The 22,901-nt window shown below is 46.7% G+C and overlaps 1 protein-coding gene across 2 annotated transcripts in view; it reads left to right on the top strand.

Annotated features, from left to right (window-relative positions):
• TRIOBP (TRIO and F-actin binding protein) overlaps nt 1-22,901 on the top strand; it is a 412,380-nt gene that overhangs the window by 365,423 nt on the left and 24,056 nt on the right. The window lies entirely within an intron of this gene.

The raw sequence follows: 22,901 nt of genomic DNA, 5'->3' as shown, positions 1-22,901 counted from the left end.
AACAGCCTCCTTCGGATCCAGAATCGTGCCTGCAGGATCACCGCCTTCTCCCCTATCACCACAGGTATGTCCGCGTTAGTATAGTGGAGTCTCAGGATGATTTCCAGGATATCGGCAGCGGGAGCTCCGGTTCCTGCGTCCTCTCACATATGCCGCTAAGCCACGCCCCCCCCATAATTTTGAATATTAACGTAAAACGGGTCTGTTCTCTGATAGGGAACAACTCACACACTTCATTACCGCACCTTGCTCATATGACTCACACCTAGGAGCGTCATATCACCATGACGATGACACACACCACTGACAGCTTGGAATGAACGATGTTTTAACTGAAAGTACAAAATAATAATAAAAAACTTCATACTATCACTAACAAATAAAAACACACTGCGGAGACATTCCACTTGAAATGTATTTATGGATTTTTGTATCTTTTTATACATATTCTCATTAATGTTTTCTAACCATTGTTTTATCCATTATTATTTCTATATTATTATTCTGTAAAAAATGCTTATCCATATTTTAACCTACGATCCTTATCTTTTATATACCTTTAATATGAATGAAAAACTGTTGTTTTTAAATGAATAATTTTTATACCTCACTGCCGTACCTTGCTCACACAATTGACCTTCTGACCTATGACCTAACCCGGTAGTGATTTCTAGGCCAGCTATAAATGCACAGTCATCATGAATAGACCTAACACTTGTACCTAACCTGACGAAGAGGCCGGTACGGCCTTGAAACACATTGTTGTTGTACAAATAAAAGCAATTTTCAGTACAGCTGCGCCCTCGGATATTCCATTTTTTATCCCCTATCTCCAGGGAATTGCAGAGTCTCGGAGCAGAGCCGATACTAGCGGCTCTGTGTCCCGCGGGCCGCAGATGACAGCCCCAGGGGCCGCGTGCGGGCCGCGTGCTTGAGACCTCTGCTTTAATTCCTGTGAAACGTCTAAAGCAAAGTAGAGGTGAAATTTGTACATTTAATTTATTTTACTTTTTTTGCAGAAATTCATTTTTAATCAATTTTTTTTGTAACACAAAGTTTTATCAGAGAAATACAACTCCATATCTATTGCCCAGATTCTGCAGTTTTTAGAAATATCACACGTGTGGTCCTAGTGTGCTAATGGACTAAAGCACAGGCCTCAGAATCAAAGGAGCACCTAAAGGATTTTGGAGCCTTCTTTTTATTAGAAAATATTTTAGGCACCATGTCAGGTTTGAAGGGCTCTTGCGGTGCCAAAACTGGAAATCTCCCAAAAGTGACCCCATTTTGGAAACTACACCCCTTGAGGAAATTATCTAGGGCTCTAGTGAGCATTTTGACCCCGCAGGTTTTTTGCAGAAATTATTGAAAGTAAGCCGTGAAAATGAAAATCTACATTCTTTCAAAGAAAATGTAGGTTTAGCTAATTTTTTCTAATTTCCACAAGGACTAAAGGAGAAAAAGCACTGCAACATTTGTAAAGCAATTTCTCCCGAGTAAAACAATACCCCACATGTGGTCATAAACGGCTGTTTGGACACACAGCAGGGCTTAGAAGGTTCACAATTGCAGGGCTCTGATATGAAATAATAAAAGAAAGTGACCCCATTTTGGAAACTGCACCCCTCAAGGCATTTATTAAGGGGTGTAGTGAGCATTTTCACCCAACAGGTCTTTTCCATAAATGATTGCGCTGCGGAAGGTGCAAAGTAAAAATTAACATTTTTCTTTAGATATGCCATTTCAGTGGCAAATATGTCGTGCCCAGCTTGTGCCACTGGGGAACACACCAAAAATTGTTAAAGGGGTTCTCCCGGGTATGGCGATGCCATATATGTGGAAGTAAACTGCTGTTTGGGCACGCTGTAGGGTTCAGAAGTGAGGGAGCACCATTTGGCTTTGGAGCGTGGATTTTGCTTGGTAGTAGTTTTGTTTGGAGTCTTACTGGTGTTTCCGTTTATAATGTGGGGCATATGTGGGCTGGGCAGAGTACATCAGGGGCATAGTCAGGTGGTATAATAATAAGGTAAAAAAAAAATCCATAGATGTGTGTTACGCTGTGAAGCAATCCTTTCTGCACAGGTCGATTTTGGACTGATAAATGTCCATCCTTATCCTCCTTTTGGTCCACACTCTGCACATTTGCAGTTTGGGGAATTTTACTGGGAAGTGCTGTCCTGGTATAATATAGACGCCCTTTCTTCCAGCAGATATGTTTGGGCCCTACCCTTCCTGGTTCCCTAATTTTAGTGCCTTGATAATTTGCTTCTTGAAACAGAAGAAGTGTTCTTCGGGTTGCACAGCTGGATATTTTTCTTTCCTGACTTATTGAAGCCTTAACTTATTTTATTTTTTCATAGACGTAGTGGTATGAGGCCTGTTTTTTTGCAGGACGAGCTGTAGTTGTTGTTGGTACCATTTGTACATGCGACTTTATGATCACTTTTTATCCTTTTTTTTTTTACAAACAAACAGCAATTCCTGCATCTTGTTTTGTTCTTTTTATATAGCGTTCAGCACGCGTAACAAATTACATGTTAACTTTATTCTGTGGGTCAGTACGATTCAGACTTTTTTTTATGTTTTACAACTTTTTGCACAATAAAATTACTTTTGTAAAGAGAATGTAATTTTCTGTCGCCATGTTTTGAGAGCCATAACTTTTTTAATTTTTTCGTCAATGGAGCTGTATGAGGGCTTGTTTTTTGCGAGACGAGTTAGTTTTTATAGGTACCATTTTTGGATACATGCAACTTTTTGATCACTTTTTATTTCAATTTTTGGAAGACAAAGTGACCAAAAAAACAGCAATTATGGCAGTATTTTTTAGTTGTTTTTTTTTACGGCGTTCACTGAGCGGGATAAATAAGATAATATTTTTATTGTTCAGGTCCTTACGGTCGCAGCGATACCAAATATGTATGGTTTTATTTTTTTTCAATAATAAATGACTTGATAAGGGAAAAAGGGGGCGATTGTGTTTTATTTTATTACTTGAAACTTTTATTGTATTTTTTTTTTACTTTTTTTATTTATTTTTTTACCTCCACTAGGGGACTTGAAGATACAACTGTTTGATTTTCTAATACATTGCACTACCTATGTAGTGCAATGTATTTGAACTGTCAGTTGTTCACTGACAGCAAGCCGATCAGGCTCCGCCTCTGGGCGGGGCCTCATTGGCTTCAGTAATGGCAGACATGAGGCCATAGTAGCAGTCGCCAGCCTTTCTATCGCATGGCAGGCTGCCAATTTGCTACAAACCGCTAAGATGCAGCGATCGCATTGGATCGCTGCATCGAAGGGTTTAATGGCAGGAATCGGAGCTAGCTCCGGTTCCTGCCGATACAGCGGACACCCACTTCTGATGACGCCGGCTCAGCTTCTGAGTCGGAAGCTAAGCCGGCGCCATCTTGCCGATTTTGGTACCGGAAGCCATTTAGGCCGCTGAGCGGGGCTTAGGAGGCTTTCGTTGCTGGCAGACTGGGAGGTAAGTATTAGGCCTCCGATCGCCTTTGCAGCCTCCGGCAGCCCAGCGATCACGTTGCTCGGGTGCCGGTGGCTAAAAACTCCTCACATGCTGCGATCTCTATTGAACGCAGCATCTGAGGGGTTAATCGGCCGGATTGGAGGCTAGCTCCGGTCCTGGCCGTTACATCAGGTTGCCAGCTGTAACATACAGTTGGCACCCGCCGTTGATGGTGCTGGCTCAGCTCCTGAGCTAGCTCCATCTTCACGTACAGTTACGTGGGAATGCGTTAAAACAACAGTTCACATCACATAACTGTCTCGTGATTTTGCGGGAAGGGGTTAATGGAGGAACTGCATGAGCCACTTCTTGCAGAAAAATTCTTCACTTCAGAAAGAAGGGCCAAGTCCTGCTGAAAAAGTATGAATAGGGCAGAAACATGACCCTTAATCCCTTTTATTCCTCCCTGCCTTCCAAAAGCCATAACTTTTTTTTTTCTCTCTAATTTTTCCATCGACAAAGCTGCCTGAGGGCTTGGCTTGTTTTTTGTGGGACAAGGTGTAGTTTTTACAATATCAATGGGCTGACAGAGGGGGCTGCGCACCCTCTTTCTAACAGCTTAAATGCCATGGTCTCTTATGACTACAGCGTCTAAGTGGTTAGACAGCTGGGATCGAAGCTATCTCCGATCCTGGGCATTGCAGTAAGGTTTTGGCTGTATCATGCAGCAGGCTCAGCACGTGAGACCACTCAGCGGCAGTGACATACAGTTACGTCAAATGTCGCCAAGCTGTTAAAGGAAGACAATTCAAGTCCCAGATCAAGGCCTGATTGCAGGAAGGAAAGGCTTCTAGATGTAGAACATACCAAAGGATATAAGCTTCTCTGTTTAGAGCATGAAAAGTAAGCCTTCCTTGTATGGTGGTACACCTTGGCTGATTGAGTCTTCCTTGCCTTCAACACCATCTGGATGACAGTCTGAAACAGACCTCCGGCCCTGATGTAAAGAGGGGTGTAATAGCGGACATTGGAAAGGAGTTTAAAGATGCCAAGGTGTGTCTGCGAGCAGGTAGACTCGATTGTTGTGCTAGGCCCGGCGAGGCCAGTCTGACGCCACCAATATACTCGAAACGTTTGCCCTTTTGAGTCTCTTGAGCACTCTGTACAAAAGCGAAAGGGTAGAGAAACAGATATAGGAGGAAGAACTTGGCCCACCGAGGGACCAGGGCGTCAACTGCGATAGCTCTGGGATTTCTCGACCTGGCCATGTAGGTTGGAATCTTTTGGATGAGGTCTGCGGTGCCCCACTTCTCGCATAGGTGATGGGATACATTTGAGTGAAGAAACCACTCTCCTGGATCCAGTCTTACCCACATAGGAAGTCTGCGGCCCAGTTGTCCACTACTGGTATATGGACCGCTGACCATGCTGGTACTTGACACTCCGCCCATAAAAGAATCTGAGTACTCTGACAGAGCCAATTCTCTCCTGGGGGTATATATTGGCAACCACAGATAGTAACCGGGTTACCCTGAAGGAGGAGAGTGCAATGGTAGAGGGCCAGGCTTGTTGCCCTCCGTTCCAGAAGATTGATCTGCGCCCTGGAACATGTGGAGGCCAAAAACTGCACCCCACCCGGACAGACTAGCATCCGTGGAGATGACAAGCAACTGGAGGGTATAGAGAGACCACTCTGTGTCATGGTCAGCGAGGTTTTTCAACCAGCACAACTCCTAACGAAGTTGAGAGGACAGGCAAATCAACTTGTCCAGAGAAGTCTGAGACTCCTATCGCAAAATGATTGCTCCCTCGAGGTACCTGGAGTGGACATATGGAGCCACATTGAATGTCGAGACCATCCTGCTAGCACCTGCATGCAGAAGCAGATGGAAGATTTAGTGTTTTGGCGCAGGAGGGTTAGTTCTGCCCAACCGGTCCTGATCTTGTCCTCTGGGAAGTGGATCTGGTGTTGAGGTTCTGTTCCAGAATCTCCATGTTCTGAGATTATACCAGAGAGGAGTTCTCCTTGTTGATGATCCAGCCAATCCTTTTCTACATGTGAGTGATGTGGAGACTGTGAAGATTGTCCTGTCTGGAGGGGGCTTCACCAAAAGATCGTCCAGGTAAGGTATAACTGCAGTGTAATGATGGGGGTAGGGAAACAGACAAGTGAGCCCTAATCTACCCGCCACTCAGTCCCTGCCTACTTGCAACGACCCGCCCTAGGCGACGGGGTATAACTGGGCGACGGTCCCTACACTCAATAGGTGCACGACAGACAAACAGACAAGGGTACAAAGAAGCAAGGGAAATGGGGAAGTTGCCCACGGAACACCGTGAGCAACAAGCGAGGTGAACGAGCCGAGTCAAACCAGGAGATGAGCGAGGTACAAAAACGCAGAACAGAAGAGTGGTCAGAAAAGCCAAGGTCAATCACAAGCAGAGGATAAGTAGTTCAAGAAGCTGCAGCAGGGCCAGGAAAGCAACAGAGAAGAATCACAAGCAAGGAGGAACAGGAAAGGCAGGTATAAATAGACAGAGGGCGGGAGCTAGCTCCGTCTGGCCAGGCTGCGATAGGCTCTCCCACTCCTAAGCCTGCCATCCTGAGTGGTGGAAGATGGAGTCAGTCTCACAGACATAGAAGCAGGTGCAGACTGATTACCTATGGGCGTTGACACAGAAGCTGTGCCTGGCAGATCCTTTACATGCAGTTTCCGTTCTAGTTCATCCTAAAGGTGTTTGATGGGGTTAAAGTGACAGCTCTGTGCGCTATAGTCAAGTTCTTCCACCCCAAATTCACCCAACAATGCCTTTATGGACTTTGATTTGTCACAGTCCTGCTTGAACAGAAAAGGGTCTTCCCCAAACTGTTCCCATAAAGTTTGAAGCATACAGTTGTCCGAAATGTCTTGGTATTCTGAAGCATTAAAATTTCTCTTTACTGAAACTAAAAGGCCTAGGCCAACACCTTAAAAACAACCCCATAGCTGTATCCCTCCTCCACCAAACTTTACAGTTGGCGCATTGCAGTCAGGCGGGTAATGTTCTCCTGGCATTCACCAAACCCATACTTGTCCATCAGACTGCCAGATAGAGAAACGTGATTTGCCACTCCACAGAACACGCTTTCACTGCTTTAGCGTCCAGTGGCGATGTACTTTACACTACTCCATCGGACGCTTGGCATTGTTCTTGGTCATGCAAGGCTAGCATGCAGCTGCTAGCCATAGAAAACCCATGCGATGGAGCGCACAGTTTGTTGATTAATGCCAGAGGAGGTTTGGAACTCTGCAATTAGTCAGCAGAGCGTTGGCAACTTTTATGCACTATGCGCCTCAGGACACGATGACCCCGCTTTGTAACTTTACGTCGTCTGCAACTTCGTGGCTGAGTTGCTGGTTCGTAAACGCTTCCACTTTGGAGAAATACCACTCAGTTTATCTTGAAATATCGGGAAGAAATTCCACAAACTGACTTATTGCAACGGTGGCACCCTATTACGGTAGCACGCTCAAGTTCTGTGAACTCTTTAGAGCGACCCGTTCTTTCACAAATTTTGTAAAGGCAGACTGCATGGCAATGTGCTTGATTTTATATACCTGTGGCTACGGGACTGAATGAATCCCTTGAATTCAATGATTAAGAGGTGTGTTCCAATACATTTGACCATATAGTTTATGTTTCCAGATAGGGTTCACTGACAACAAAAAATCCCCCTCTTAGGTATGGAATGATAGTCCTACAAGAGAATATTCCAATAGAGTATATAAAATGAGTAGGGTTGGGGATTATCGTGTGAATGTAGCCTTACACCTCTTGCACTCGACCGAGATCGGACCTTGAAAAACGGTTCCGAGTGTTGGCTAGATTTTCCGGCCCGACTGCGGTACACTTGAACGGGACTCCTGGCATCATAGACGTTTTATGATGCTAGGAGTCCCTGCCTCCCCGCGGAACTGCTGTTCCATACTGTCGTTTTGTTCAGTTCGGAATAGCAGTTCCACGAAAAAATGGCCATTAAAAACTGATCCTGTCAGTTTTTCATGGCCAATTTGCATCAGTGTGTCTCCAAATTTTCATCCATTTCCAGTCCGTCTCTCCGTTTTTACTGGCGGTTAGTCATCCATTTGCTGTCTGTTTTTCATGGCCGTAAAAAAACTTTTTTTTGGCCCAACCCCCTGAAAATACCACAGTGCCCATGTAGATAGTGCCGCAATGTCTCTGCAAATAATGCCCACATAGGGCCAGTGGCCACATAGTGCCACAGTACCCATTGTAAGATAGTGCCAACATATAAAGTGCCAGAGCCCACATAATACCAGAGTGCCCATGTAGATAGTGCCACATCTCCCATATAGTGCCACAGTGCCAGCATCACCCCCATGTAGATAACACCGCCCCTGTCCATATCGCCACTGCAACTCCCTGTAGGATCTGGAAGGGGATTCTGCTCGTAGATGGAGCACCTGACGTCTCTGTCCATATATAGACCGTGAAGTCCGAGGCTTTCACCAAGAGCGGAATCCCTACCATCAGCAGCCCTCTGGGGATTCCGTTCCAGAAGTAACCCCTTCACGTCACTGTCCATATATGGATAGTGACGCCAGGGGCTTTTCCAGGAGTGGAATCTCCGGCCAGAGCGGGGTCTGTCCACCGGGGATTCCGCTACTATGGCGAGCTACAGCAACTCTCTTTTCCGGTGGAGGGGTTGCTATCTACAGGGGGTTGGTGCTATCTACAGGGGGGGTCAGAGGGAGCCCCTGACGCCACTGTCCATATACAGACATTGACGTCAAGGGCTTTCCAAAGACAGGAGTCCTTGGCCAGAGATCTTGCGATGCTCAGGCCAGGAACTCCGTAGTTGAAAACCCTGACTTCACTGTCCATATGTGGCCAGTGCTGTCAGGGGCTTTCCCGGACTCTGCACTCAAAGTAACGCTGTGTGTGGGGAGTCCTCGGCTAGGATCAGTTTTTACCATTCGTTACAAGGATTGATTCCTGAATAATGTCCGATAAAAATGAATCCCTTGACTTCTATGGGAGCCGCCTGGCCTTGAAAACGGCCAAAAATAGGACATGTCCTATTTTTTGACGGCTAGTATTAACGGGCCGTTAAACCAGCCATGTGAGTACACACATAGAATTTCATTGTTTTGAAAACGTCCGTCGCACGGCTGTTTTTCACTGTTGTGTGAATGTAGTATTACAATATTTTATTTTTGTATTTATTTTACACTACTGAGGGCTTATATTCGAAGGAAACACTATCTCCATAAACAGATCACTGATGAGTGATCTATCGGTAATAGTCAATACTAGTGATATGTATACACAGAAATCCCGATAACGTATTCTCTGCATGTTTCCGAGCCCCCTCTGCACAGGGATTCGATGTAATGTCATTAATGACGTCAGAGGGTTCCTTAGCAACTTCCCTTATGCAAAAGCAGCATTTTTGCATTCGTGAACAAAGAACAGCATCGGGCTATCAGTGGGATGGTAAGATCCTGACAAAACTAGAGTAACTTCATTAGGCTCTGTTCTCACCATATTTGGTGTGTATGTTCTACATATTCTCAAAGGAAATATCTGACGTCTACACTGGGACGTACGCTTGAAGAACATCGGAATAAGTTTTGTTTTTTTTAAGGCCTACTGTAAAGGATCTGCCAGGCACAACTTCTGTGTATACGCCCATAGGTAATCAGTCTGCACCTGCTTCTATGTCTGTGAGACTGACTCCATCTTCCACCACTCAGGATGGCAGGCTTAGGAGTGGGAGAGCCTATCGCAGCCTGGCCAGACGGAGCTAGCTCCTGCCCTCTGTCTATTTATACCTGCCTTTCCTGTTCCTCCTTTGCTTGTGATTCTTCTCGTGTGGTTTCCTGGCCCAGCTACAGCTTCTAACTATTTGATCCTGCTCCATACTGACCCTGGCTTACTGACTACTCTCCTGCTCTGCGTTTGGTACCTCGTACACTCCTGGTTTGACTCGGCTCGTTCACCACTCTTGTTGCTCACGGTGTTGCCGTGGGCAACTGCCCCATTTCCCTTAGCTTTGTGTACCCTTGTCTGTTTGTCTCGTGCACTTACTGAGCGTAGGGACCGCCGCCCAGTTGTACCCCGTCGCCTAGGGCGGGTCGTTGCAAGTAGGCAGGGACAGAGTGGCGGGTAGATTAGGGCTCACTTGTCAGTTTCCCTACCCCAATCATTACACCTACGAACATGCACACGAACGCGTTTTTGCTGCCGCACTTTACCCGCAATTCTGCGGGTGAATTGCGATCCCATTAATTTCTACGGGCCCTTGCACATGGCCGTGGTTTCCACGGTCCGTGCATTGGCGGGAGCCTGGACTCCAAAAAGATAGGACATATCCTATTTAGGCCGCATTTTGCGGGATGGGCTCATCGAAATGAATGTGTGAATGATCTGTGATTTGCGGGCGGCCCGCGGATGACACACTGCAGTCGTCCGAGCCGCAAGTCGCGGGCCGTGCACACCACTACGGTTGTGTGCATGAGGCCTGACTATTAAAAAGCAAAGACTACGCTTTCTAATACAGGGGCATGTGGTATTTTACATTGGCAGATAAATGCAAATTAGTACATCTCCACAACTGACACCTAGTCACCCCCCCCCCCTTGCGTAGAGTCTACCCCCCCCCCTGCTCCCCGGACGTCAAAGGGCTCCCTCAAGGAGAGTAGATGCCAACAGTCGAATTTACAGAGACCTCCAAATTTACTATCCCGGAGGTGTCCCGGCAACTCTATTTTTATTCAATTATATCTGCGTCCTAGGGAGAGCAGGAAACTATCCGTTCCCTGCTCTGCCATTCACTCTGATTTTCGTCCAGAGTGTTGCCGATGCTCTGTAGAAGGTGCTGCACCCCCCCCTGTAGATAGTGCCACCTCCCAGTAGATAGCACCCCACCCTGTCAACAGCGTGGGGCGGGTGTTTGTGGCACAATCTGCAGGGTGGTGTTTGTGGCACAATCTGCAGGGTGGTGTTTGTGGCACAATCTGCAGGGTGTGTGTGTGGCACAATCTGCAGGGGGTGTGGGTGTGTGTGGCACGGTCTGCAGAGGGGGGTGTGTGTGGCACGATCTGCAGAGGGGGGTGTGTGTTGCACAATCTGCAGAGGGGGTGTGTGTGGCACGATCTGCAGGGGGGTGTGTGTGTGGCACGATCTGCAGGGGGGTGTGTGTGTGGCACGATCTGCAGGGGGGTGTGTGTGTGGCACAATCTGCAGGGGGGTGTGTGTGTGGCACAATCTGCAGGGGGGTGTGTGTGTGGCACAATCTGCAGGGGGTGTGTGTGTGTGGCACGATCTGCAGGGGGGTGTGTGTGTGTGGCACGATCTGCAGAGGGGGGTGTGGCACGATCTGCAGAGGGGGGTGTGGCACGATCTGCAGAGGGGGGTGTGGCACGATCTACAGGCAGGGGGGTCTGTGTGGCACTCTGCAAGGGGCACTGAGTGGCACTATCTACGCTGGTTTTTACGCTACCGGTAGTGGTCAGCACATATCGCCTAGCCCTAGTAATAAAGTGAGAAATCACCTGCCTGTAAACAACTGGATAACCAGAGTGATACTGGCCACCATAGTAGTTGTCAGCCAAACTAGTGTAGACATTTTTGTTGGGTTACTTGTATGCAGAAATTCTGGGAAGAAAGCCACACCCCATTAGCCACTCCTACCAGATAAGTCTCACCTGCATAACACACCCACCAAAGAAGCCACACCCTAAGGGTATGTGCATGTCACTTCTTTTTTTTTTTTCTTTATCAAAGATTTTTATTTTGAAAATATAACAATACAAACATTTCACGGTTTGTGCAAAAAAAAAAAAGTATAAATTTGCACGCAGTGCAATACATTCTAGTGAAACATCATAGTGTAACAACAGTATTCATATATATATATATACATGTAGAAGAACAACAGTAGGAGGTAGCCTCCCACTTATCAGAATTGAATGATAAGAGAGATATAGCAATAACAGTATCATGTTCGCATTAAATCAGTGCAATAGTCAGGGAGACCGCCCCCCCAGTAAAGTGAGAAGTGACACCTATAAGAGCACTTTTTAAGTATATGGACATACAACACATAACATCAGACAACAAAGGGAAAACACATACGTACAAAGCGCCTCAGGTAGGTACTATGATTCATTTAGAACCTGCCATCCAACCAGAGAGGTAGATCAGCACCTACCCGGAATCTAGTCCATACCATCCAAGTTTGGACGAAGATCCCCGATTTGCCCCTATCAATGGACAGCAACTCCTCCATCCTCATGATCCCATTCACCTCCGTTACCCATTCCGCCAGGGACGGTACAGTATGTGATTTCCAGTGACGAGGTATCACCGTTCTCACTGCGGTCAAGAAATGTCTAAAGATCCCCCTTTTGAGGTGTGGGAGTGATCCAGGAACCATAGAAAGCAAGCCTATGGAAGCCGAGGTTGGAACCTCAGTATGGAAAAGCTTGTTGCCTAAATCAAAAATCTTCCCCCAAAAGGGACGTAGCATGGGACAATCCCACCAAATATGCAACATAGTTCCAGGAGCCCCCCCCCCCCCACACATCCAACAATCAGCAGACACATCGGGGAATATCCTGTGTAACAAGGTCGGACAACGGTACCACCTGGTAAGTATTTTGTAATTCTTTTCCTGCGCAAAACAAGACATCGGTAACTTAAGAGCTAACAGGAAAGCGGTACCCCACTCTTCCTCAGAGTGTCTAACCCCCATTTCCTCGTCCCATGCGGCAGTGAAGGATAATTGAGAGAGAGAAAATTTCGGCAGAAGGATCCCATGCAGGTGAGACAACACGTGAGAAGGAGCTGTGGGCAAGGACAAGTAGAGTTCCAAAGGAGTCTTAACCTGTAGTAAGACCATACAATCACCTATGGAAGAAAGATAGGACCGCAATTGCAAATAGGACCACCAGGTTGACCTCCTCCCCGGGCAGGCAGCAGATACATCCGTCATTGGCAACATGGCACCGTCTGGAGTAAGGGTCTCCGATAAACATCCACCATTTCCTCTCTCCCAACAGAGGAATGTATCAACACCCTCCGCCGGAGGGAAAGAAGGATTATCAAATAGAGGGGTCAAGGGACCCGGGCGATGAACAAGGCCCGTAGTACCCAAGATCCGTTCCCAAACCATGAGAAACTGACGTGTGAGGAAAGATGGAGGGAGAGATTGTCTCTGAAGGACTGACAGCCACGGCAGAGAGGATAATGCCAGAGGAGACATAGCCTTTTCAATGCGCACCCATTGCTTACCTGACTCCGAACTGAACCAATCCACTACTCTCATAATTATCGCTGCTTGATGGTATCGTTTAAAGTCTGGGAGACCCGCGCCCCCGTCTACTTTTGGCCGGCTAAGGACAGCATACCGGATACGAGGCTTAGCGGAGCCCCACACAAACTTAGTTATGGCCCTATGTAAAACCTGGAAAAAACTGCATGGTACTGCAATAGGGACGGTCTGGAAGATATATAGAAATTTGGGCAAGACATCCATTTTGACCGCATTGATATGTCCAAACCACGACATGCGGTTCCCGCCGTATTCCGCCAATTCCTTCATGGTACGATGTAGGATGGGCGTATAATTCAGAGCATACAAATCTGACTGTTGTGTAGGGACATGTACCCGTAGATATTTTAAAGATTTGGGTTGCCACCTGAACGGAAAAACCTGAGCGAGATGGGCAGCCAGAGGTTGATCCAAAGAGATATTCAAGGCCTCCGATTTAGAGTAATTGACTTTAAAATTACTTAGATGGCCAAAGCGCTCAAACTCCTCCGTCAGAGATGGCAAAGAAATCATGGGAGTTGTGATATATACCAGGAGGTCATCCGCGTATAACGCCAATTTATGATGCTGTGAGCCACTGCGTATACCGTTAACATTAGGGTTGTTCCGCAGCGCCACGGCCAGGTGTTCCATGACCAGAACATACAAAAGAGGCGAAAGTGGGCACCCCTGTCTCGTGCCATTAGCAATAGACAGAGGATCAGATAATAGTCCGTTGACACGAACTCGAGCTGTAGGCCTTTGGTACAAGGCCATTATCCTATCCACCGTAGTGGTGCCAAGGCCAACCTGTGTCAGGACACTGCGGAGGAACACCCAGTGCACTCTATCAAAAGCCTTTTCGGCATCTATCAAGAGTAAACACATCGGTATCTTATGAGATTGGCAGTATGACGTCAAAAGGAGGGTTTTGTTGGTGTTAGCCCGCGCTTCCCGACCACATATAAAACCCCACCTGATCATCCACAATCAAGTCCGGTAGTAACGGCGATAACCGAGAGGCAAGTAGCTTCGCGAAAAGCTTCACATCTACATCAATTAACGATATGGGCCTGAAGTTTGCGCACACCGTTGGGTCCTTGCCTGGTTTAGGTAGAAGAGTTTTATGAGCCTCGAGGGATTGAGGCGCAAAGGGACATGAGGAGGACACCGAGTTAAAAACTTTAGTCAGAAAAGGAGCCAATTGATCTTTAAATGCCTTATAAAATTTGTTATTAAACCCATCGGGCCCCGGGCTTTTGCCCAAGGGCGACTCTCCAATAGCCCGCTCCACTTCAGTTTCCAAAAAATCCTCCTCAAGCTCCAAAGCCACCCCCTCCTCCAAGGTCGGCAACGCAGTATCCTGAACATAGCGGTCGATTTTATCCCGTAACGATTCTGCCTGCATATCATGAAATTGGCCTTTGATATTATATAGCGCCGCGTAATAGTGTTTAAAGCAGTCCGTAATACCAACCGGGTCATTAACCTCAACGCCCGAGGGAGATGAAACTTTAGGGATATATGACGCTTGTGTACGGGGATGCAGTATCCGCGCCAGAGACCTGCCGCATTTATCTGCATATTCATATGAGTGCTTGCGCATCCGATCCCTGAACCGAGCATGCGACTGATCTATCAAACAACGCAAGGATTCTCTCGCTGTAGTGAGCTCTGCAAAAATCTGTGAGGATGGAACCCGTTTATGACAGGATTCCAAATCCCGTATCTGAATCAAGAGACGTGCAATAGCAAACCCCTTTTCGCGCTTCAACCGCGTCCAATGTTGTATCAGTACCCCTCGAATGACACACTTCAGTGCCTCCCACTGGAGTGGCAAGGGAGTAGCTTCATGTTCATGAACCTCAAAGAAACCGGTAAGTGAATCTTTAATGGCCGCCACGCATACTGCATCCCGCAACAAGTTGTCATTAAGTTTCCAGGATTGGAAATTAGGTAATGAATTAGGAAATGTAAGGGTCAGAAACACAGGTGCATGGTCCGACCAAATCATAGGGCCCACGTCAGAAGTAGGGTGCCAGGTAAGCAAGTGGTGGCTAATCAAAAAAGCGTCTATCCTACTGTACATGTTATGCAGTGGGGAGAAATAAGTGTATTCTCTTACCTGAGGGTGTAGAATCCTCCACACGTCAGTCAACTGCATGGAATGCATCACATTTTTCAGTGCCCCCAAATGCGACTTAGGAACCACAGACCTGCCCGAAGAGGTGTCAAGTCTGGAATCAAAAGTCAGATTAAAATCACCTCCAACAATTAGAACGCCCTCAGTGAACTCTTCCAGTTTCCTTAAATACAATCGGCCTACTCGTGCCTGGTCCCTATTGGGGATGTACATATTAACAAGTGTAAAGATCTTATTACGTATGGATAGCTTGAGAAAAACATATCGACCATCCGGGTCAACCAGAACGTCAAGAATTTTATGTGAGAGTGACTTATGAATACATATACTGGCACCCTTGGACTTAGATTCCGGGTTGGTACTGTGGAACCAGGCCGGAAAATATCGATTCGTGAACTGTGGCGTATGGCCCATCTGAAAGTGAGTTTCTTGCAGGAACAAAATATGTACCCGCTCTTTATGCATGTTGTATAAAATTTGTGAGCGTTTTTCTGGGACATTAAGCCCCCTAGCATTAAAGGTACAAATCTTCAATTGTGCCATTGCCACCTCTCCCTAAAGGAGCTCGTAGAGCAATGTACAGAGTAGAGGCGTGACGAACAACAACAGGACAAACAAGGAAGGGAGAGACAACAACATAGACAAACAGACAGGTGAAATAATCACCCACCCCTTGAGCTACTCAAGGAGAAACAATCAAGAGTGCACCGGATATAACCAGTGAGTCCCTAAGAGGAAAAGTGTCAGGACAAGGACTAGCCAGTGCCCCGCACCCCCCAACCCAGTGCAAATATCACACATCTTAGAACCAACACATGAATGGAAAGAACCTTAAGGCAATTAGCTCAATATCACGAGAAAGTGAAATAATGGCCGACATTTGGTCAGGATCAAAACAGAGATGCCAGCATAACAATACATTCCCGGAAATCTATACAGTTACCGCATGAATGCACAGGCATGTAATTAGTAACACCGTAGATAATCACATAACATACATGGTGCAGTAGTACTGGCAGCTGAAGAACATTAATTAATCCAGGGTAACTGATCAATCTGAACACCTGCAGCCCCTACCTAGGGCGAAAGTACCGGCATAACTGGGCATTATATGACACCCATCAGACCTTCGCCTCCCAAGATATAACCAATAACAATTGAACTTAACCGGCCTAGGCCGACTGCTGGCTGACAAAGAAACCTCCATACGAAATCACAGCGGATCAGCACGTCGCCCACCAGGACGACCCATAGGAGAAGCGGGAGAACGACCACGCCGGCACGGCCTTGAGCGCTGTGATGGTAGAGGGGCATACGGCCAATCAGGCAGGGAAACTCTCGGCACCTGGAGGGCAGCACAGAAGTCCGGGACCTCCCCTGGGTCTCGAACACTCAACAATGTCCCATCCCTGCGGACCTGTAGCTGGAAGGGGTGACCCCCTGGAATAGGAGATCTCATGCTCTCTCAGCACATCCAGCAAAGGACGAAGCACTCGGCGTTTGTCCAGGGTCATCTTGGACAAATCGGATAACAACTGGATCTTGACCCCTTGTAATAAGACCTCTCCTTTGTCTCGGGCCTTCCTCATGATCTGCTCCTTCAGAGAGAAAAAATGGACACGGCATAGCACATCTCTAGGCTTATCATGATCCGGGTTACGAGGGCCGAGAGTCCTGTGAGCCCTATCAAGCTCCAGCAGGGAGTTAAACAAAGACTGTAGGACGGGTATGAGTTGCCCCGAAGATATATCCTCAGGAATGCCCCGGAGCCGAATGTTGTTACGGCGATTCCGATTCTCATGATCTTCAGCCAGGTTAAATAGAGCATGAATCTGCTGGGAGTGCTGATCCAGCCGTTCTGCATGAGAGACTTGCTGCTGTGTAACAGAGAAAACATTGCCTTCTATGCGCTGAACTTGATCGGACAATTGAGAGACATTAGTCGTAAGAGCCTGTATCTCAGATTTATATGTCATCTCAAGACGATTCACATAACGCTCCATGTCCTGTTTAGTGGGCAATGAGGCGAGCTGTTGTCTCAGGCCCTGTAAATCATCTCCCATGCTAGCAGAGCCATTAATGTGGGGGGAGGAATGAAGATCCAGATCCCGAGGAGACGCAGACCCCAGCATGCCAGAGGATGAGGAATGAGAGACCCGGGCGCCATGACTGACACCACGTGGCGAGCAGGACGGTGCGGGAAGCGCCATGACAGTTCCAGAAGGGCCCATCTCTACCCACGCCAGCAGGGAAGGAAACGAACCCTGGGAGCCAGAGACCGGAGAGGGGGTACTGTCGGTACCTGATGCTGCAGCGGCAACTCCCGAAGAAGACTCCCCTGCAAGCGGGAATCCTGGTCCAGTTCGTCTCCCCTCCAGCGGCGCCATCTTGGAAGACGGCCCGGCAGCAGCGTCGGTGAGAAATCGCTGAATGGAGCCGGCTGAAGACATCTGCCTCGTACAGTATGGAGTCCCCGTGGTTGCCTTAGATTTCCTGAGCATTAGGTAGGTTCAAGTGTGTCTTATAATATGCTTATGAGCGGGTTATGGAAGTGCAGGAACAGAGCTCTCAAGCAGCACGTCTGGTCAGCGCCATGTCCAAGCCACGCCCCCTGCATGTCACTTCTTGAGCTGTTTTTCATTGACTCATTTTTCAACAGCTGTAAAAACGGCCGTAAAAAGCGCTGCGTAAAACCGCGAGTTGCTAAAAAAAAACGGCTGAAAATCAGGAGCTGTTTTCCCTTGAAAATAGCTCCGTATTTTCAGCGTTTTTTTAGTAAGCGTGTGAACCTACCCGACATGTCCCCGAATTTTTTTTTTCCAAATGTCAACTATGTAGGAACGCAATTCCTGGTCAGAGCTCTCTGGCCGGGGATTCTGTTCCTAGACGGAGCTTAGGTGGTGCTATCTACAGGGGTGGTTGAAGTGCTGTCTACGGGGGGGGGGGGGGGCGCGGTGGAGGTGCTATCTACGGGGGGGGGGTTGGAGGTGCTACCTTCAGGGGGGGTGGAGGCATTGGACGCCCAAAGTACATTGTAGTTTTGTCACGATTTTGCATTGTGTATGTCCTGCAAAAGTACCTTTAGATAGGTCAAATGACCTTATCGCTGAAGTTCTCACTACTGCTTAGAGACCTGCTGGTCACATGACCGCAGGGCCTTGAGCATCAGCAACGGCAAAACTCCACTGAGAAGACTGAGAGATGCTATGTAAGTATTCGGGTATGTTCACACGATTAGCAAAAGTCTTCTGAAAATACGGAGCTGTTTTCAAGCGAAAACGGCTCCTGATTTTCAGACGTTTTTGTAACAACTCTCGTTTTTCACGGCGTATTTTACGGCCGTTATTGGAGCTGTTTTTCAATGGAATCCATGAAAAACGCCTCCAAAAACGTCCAAAGAAGTAACCTGCACTTCTTATTCACGGGCGTCTTTTTACACTCCGTATTTTGACAGCGACGCGTAAAATTAAGCCTTGTGGGAACAGAACACCGTAAATCCCATTGCAAGTAATGGGCAGATGTTTGGAGGCAATGTGCCGTTTTTCAGGCGTAATACGAGGCGTAAACGGCCCGAATTACGTCTGAAACCACTGCAGGGATTGATTCGTTTATGGGGTCTGTATTTAAGGGGTCTGGTGTGGGGTCTGTATTTAGGGGGCCTGGTTTGGGGGTTGTATTTAGGAGGTTTGGTGTCTGTACTAGTTTAAGGGGTGTGTATTTAGGGGGTCTGGCCTGGTGTCTATCAATTTAAGTGGTTTAGGATCTGTATATTTAGGGGTCTGTGTTTAAGGAGTCTGGGGTCGGTAGGGGGTCTGTATTAATTTGAGGTCTGGGGTCTGTATTTAGGGGGTCTGCTCCGGGGGCTGTATTTAGGGGGTCTGGTCTGGGGTCTGTATTTAGGGGTCCGGTTTGGGGTCTGTATTAGTTTATGGGGTCTGTATTTAGGGGTTTGTATTAGTTTCGGGGGTCTTTATTAAGGAAGTCCGGTCTGGGCTCATTATTAGTGTAGGGGGTCAGGTCTGGGGTCTGTATTTAGGGGTCCCGTCTGAGGTCTGTATTCAGGGTGCTTGTGTATGTTACAGCTGGCAACCTGAGGTATCGGCCGGAGCTAGCATCCGATCTGGCGATTAACCCCTCAGATGCCGCGTTCAAAAGAGATCGCAGAATGTGAGGAGTTTTTAGCCACCGGCACCCCAGCAACGTGATCGCTGGGTTGCCGTGGCTGCATAGGCGATCGGAGGCCTAAAGCTTACCTCCCGGTCTGCCAGCAACGGAAGCCTCCTAAGCCCCGCTCAGCGGCAGGGGCCTAAATGGCTTCCGGTACCATCGGCAAGATGGCGCTGGCTCAGCTTCCGGCTCAGGAGCTGAGCCGGCATCATCAGCAGTGTGTGTCCGCTGTATGTTACAGCGGACACCCCGATGTATCGGCAGGAACCGGAGCTAGCTCAGATTCCTGCCATTAACCCCTTCGATGCAGCGATCCAATGCGATCGCTGCATCAAAGTGGTTTGTAGCAAATCGGCAGCCTGCCATCCGATGGCAAGGCTGCCAACTGCTGCTATGGCAACAGGAGGCCTAACAATGACCTCCTGTCTGCCATTACGGAGCCTGATCGGCTTGCTGTCAGTAAATAAGTGACCGTTCTAATACATTGCACTACATAGGTAGTGCAATGTATTAGAACATCAATCAAACAGTTGGACCTTCAAGTCCTCTAGTGGGACTAAAGAAAAGTAAAAATAAAAGTTTCAAGTAATAACATGAAATACGATCGCCCTTTTTCCCTTCAGTCCTTTATTATTGAAAAAAAAAAATAAAAACACAAATATTTGGTATCGCCGTGTCCGTAACGACCTGAACTATAAAAATATTATGTTTGTCCCTCGCAGTGAACGCCGTAAAAAACAACCTAAAAAATAATGCCATAATTGCTTTTTTTTTGGTCACTTTGTCTTCCAAAAAGTGAAATAAATAGTGATCAAAAAGTCGCATGTATCCAAAAACGTTACCTATAAAAACTACAGCTCGTCTCGCAAAAAACAATCCCTCATACAGCTCCATTGACACAAAATTTAAAAAGTAATGGCTCTTACGACTTGGCAAAAGAAAAAATGCGTTCTTTTTACAAAAGTAATTTTAGTGTGCAAAAAGTTATAAAACATAAAAAAGTGCTATAAATTAGGAATTGCCGGAATCGTACTGACCCGCAGAATGAAGATAACATGTAACTTATGATGCGTGGTGAACGCTGTATCAAAAAAACTATGGCAGAATTGCTGCTTTTTGATTACGTTGCCTCCAAAAAAATAGGATACAAAGTGATCAAAAAGTCACATGTACCCCAAAATAGTACCAATAATAACTACAGCTCGTCCCGCAAAAAAACAGCCATCATACCACTACATCTATGATAAAATAAAATTAGTTAAGGCTCCAATAAGTCAGGAAAGAAAAACATGCAGTTGTGCCGGACTGAGGGGAACATTTCTCCTGTTTCAAGTGGCTATTTATCAAGGCCCTAAAATTAGGTAACCAGGAAGGGGAGTACTCAAATATATCTGCTGGAAGCGTGGGTGCCCGTATTATACCAGGACGACACTTCCCTCAAAATTCCTCAAACTGCAAAGGTGCGGAGTGTGGACCAAATGAGAGATAAGTAAGGACACCGTTTATCAGTTCGACATCGGCCTGTGCAGAATGGATTGCTTCACAGCTTAACAAATATTTATGGATTATTTTATTGTTTACCCCATTATTATACCACCTGACTATGCTCCTGATATACTCTGCCCAGCTTACATATGCCCCCACATTATAAACTGAAATACCAGTAAAACTTCAAACTAAACTACTACCAAGCAAAATCCACGCTCCAAAAGCTAAATGGCGCTCCTTCCCTTCTGAGCCCTACAGCGTGCCCAAACAGTTCATACCTGGGAGAAGCCTTTTAACAATTTTTGGGGTGCGTGTCTCCAGTGGCATAAGGTGGGCACGACATATTTCCCACTGAAATGTCACATCTAGGGAAAAATTTAAATTTTTACTTTGCACCAAGACATTTATGGAAAAGACCTGTGGGGGGGAAAATGCTCACTAGACCTCTTAATAAATGCCTTGAGGGTGCAGTTTCCAAAATGGCGTCACTTATCGGTTTCTTTTATTATTTCACATCAGAGCCTCTGCAATTGTGAACCAATACTGTGTAAATTGCCAAATTAGGCCTCAATTTCGCATGGTACTCTCTCAATCTTAAGCCCTGTTGATAGTCCAGGCAAAAGATTAGGCCACATGTAGGGTGTTTCTAAAACCGGGAAACACTGAATAGTAATTAGAGAGCTGTCTTGTTATGGTGGCACAAGCTGTGCACCACATATTGGCATATCTATGGAAAAAATAAAATTTTCACTCTGCAACATCAAGTGCACACTAATTTCTGCAAAACACGTGCGGGGTTAAAATGCTCGCTACACCCCTAGGTGAATACCTTGAGGGGTGTAGTTTCCAAAATGGGGTCACTTGTGGGAGGTTTCCACTGTTTTGGTCCCACAGGGGCTTTGCAAATGCGACATAGCGACCAGAAACCAATCCACTCAGGAGAAATTGCTTCACAAACGTTGTGATTCTTTTTTTCCTTTATTTATTGAGAAAATGAAAAAGTTTGAGCTAAAGCTATGTCTTATTGAAGAAAAAGGATATTTTTTTTTACATTTTCACTGCCCAATTCTAATAAAATCTATAAAACCCCTGTGGGGTCAAAATGCTTACTACTCCCCTAGGTGCATACCTTGACGGGTGTAGTTTCCAAAATGGAGTCACTTGTGGGAGGTTTCCACTGTTTTGTCCCTTCAGGGGCTTTGCAAATGTGACATGGCCTCCGCAATCCATTCCTGCTAAATTTGAGCTCCAAAAGCCAAATGGCGCTCTTTCCCTTCTAAGGCCTGCCGTGTGTCCAAACAGCCATTTAGGACTACATGTGGGGTGTTTTTTTAATCGGGAGAAATTGCTTTACAAATGTGGCGGTTCTTTTTCTCCTTTAGTCCTTGTGGAAATGAGAAAAAAATTGCTAAACCTACATTGCTTTGAAAGAATGTAAATTTTAATTTTTCACTTCCAATCATTTCTGCAGTAAACCTGTGGGGTCAAAATGCTCACTATACCCATAGATAATTTCCTTTAGGGGTCTAGTTTCCCAAATGGGGTCACTTTTGGGGGATTTCCACAGTTTTGGCACCACAAGAGCCCTTCAAACCTCTTCACTCTCCGCAATCCATGTTGACGTTGGAGAGAAGACGACTAATTGTTATATTGTTATACATTACGTTGCGATTGCGGGCACGGATGGCCGCAGGCTGCATTTTCGGGCTGTGCTCGCATACAAAGTATGGGAGCATGGCCGGTAAAATAAGAGAAGTAGGATGTGGATGTGCTCCGTAATTCCCGGCATGGGTCTACGGCACGGACACCATCCGTAGCAATATTACGGTGATTTTATCTGGTTGTGTGCATGGGGCCTTACAGTCTGGTTCAGTAGGCTATGCAATCATGGGGAAGACTGCTGACTTGACAGTTATCCAGAAGACAGTCAAGGAGTTGACTGCAGTTCGAGTCGGTGCTTCAAGAGCCACCACACACAGACGTATCCAGGACATGGGCTACAACTGTCGCATTCATTGAGACAACGTCAGAAGCGTCTTACCTGGGCTAAGGAGAAAAAGGTCTGGTCTATTGCTCAGTGGTCCAAAGTCATGTTTTCAGATGAAAGTAAATTTTGCTTTTCATTTTGAAATTAAGGTCCCAGAGTCTGGAGGAAGAGTGGAGAGGCATCAATCCAAGTTGCTTGCGGTCTAGTGTGAAGTTTCCACAGTCTATGTAGTGTACAGAGTCACCTCCTTCCGGCCCTGAACACTGCATAACATCCAGTAGCCAGAGGAGCTGATTGTTGTGAGGTCCAGGTGTTGGACACCCACCAA

The sequence above is a fragment of the Rhinoderma darwinii genome, chromosome 7 (assembly GCF_050947455.1).
Source record: "Rhinoderma darwinii isolate aRhiDar2 chromosome 7, aRhiDar2.hap1, whole genome shotgun sequence".
NCBI lineage: Eukaryota > Metazoa > Chordata > Amphibia > Anura > Rhinodermatidae > Rhinoderma > Rhinoderma darwinii.
Note: the sequence above shows the minus strand (reverse complement) of the source record. Positions and strands in the feature narration are given on the sequence as shown.